Consider the following 965-nt stretch of genomic DNA (forward strand, 5'->3'; position numbering starts at 1 on the left):
GTAGAGGCCCGATGCATGAACATTCGTGCAAGAATAGGCCTTCCTTCCCCTGGCTGCCAGCACCACCTTTGCTCAGGCCAGAGCTGCCTTCCGCCTCTCGCCTTGTTGCATCAATTTGCATATTCCTTCTTATTGGCTGTGGGCGCTGCATCTTTTTCACGGAGTTATGGTCAATTTGCATATTCTAGCTTTACTAGATAGGATTAGTGACACTAGAGGCCCAGTGCACAAAATTCGTGCACTGGGGGGGAGGTCCCTCAGCCCACTTGCACCCTCTCGCAGTCTGGAAGCCCTCAGGGGGACCCACAGGGAGCAGGCCTAAGCCGTCAGTAAGACATCCTTAGCACTGCTGTGGAGGCGGGAGCGGCTCCCGCCACCACCGCTGTGCTCGCCAGCCATGAGCCCAGCTTCTGGCTGAGTGGTGCTCCCCCTGTGAGAGCGCACTGACCACCAGGGGGCAGCTCTTGCGTTGAGTGTCTGCCTCCTGGTGGTCAATGCATGTCATAGCAACTGGTCATTCCACCGTTCGGTTGATTTGCATATTAGTCTTTTATTATATAGCATCTTTTGCTTCCCCTACTTTCAGAACCCTTCAAGGGGAAGGGATTGTGTCTTTTCCACTTTTGTATTCCTGCTGCTTCTTGCAGAGTGTGATAGAGGTAGCTGATCATTGTTGAACGGAGATGAATGAAGCAATGAGCAAATGAACAGACAGGTGAAGGAATACCCATCTTTGGTTTCCTCCTTGGCTTCTCCAGGTGTGAATCACTCCAGACTATGAGCAGATGTACCTCCCACAGTCACTCCTTAACTCTGGAATTTCCTTCCTTAACAAAGTATGTGTTTACTCATTTTCTCAATATCCCTTCTTCCTTAAAAAAAAAAAAAAAAAAAAATTGGTGTGCCACTGGCATGACTCATCACAGTGTTTATCTTTCTACCTGACTGCTATGGGGAAATGGACG

Source organism: Eptesicus fuscus, chromosome 20, assembly GCF_027574615.1.
Source record: "Eptesicus fuscus isolate TK198812 chromosome 20, DD_ASM_mEF_20220401, whole genome shotgun sequence".
In the NCBI taxonomy this organism is placed as follows: Eukaryota; Metazoa; Chordata; class Mammalia; order Chiroptera; family Vespertilionidae; genus Eptesicus; species Eptesicus fuscus.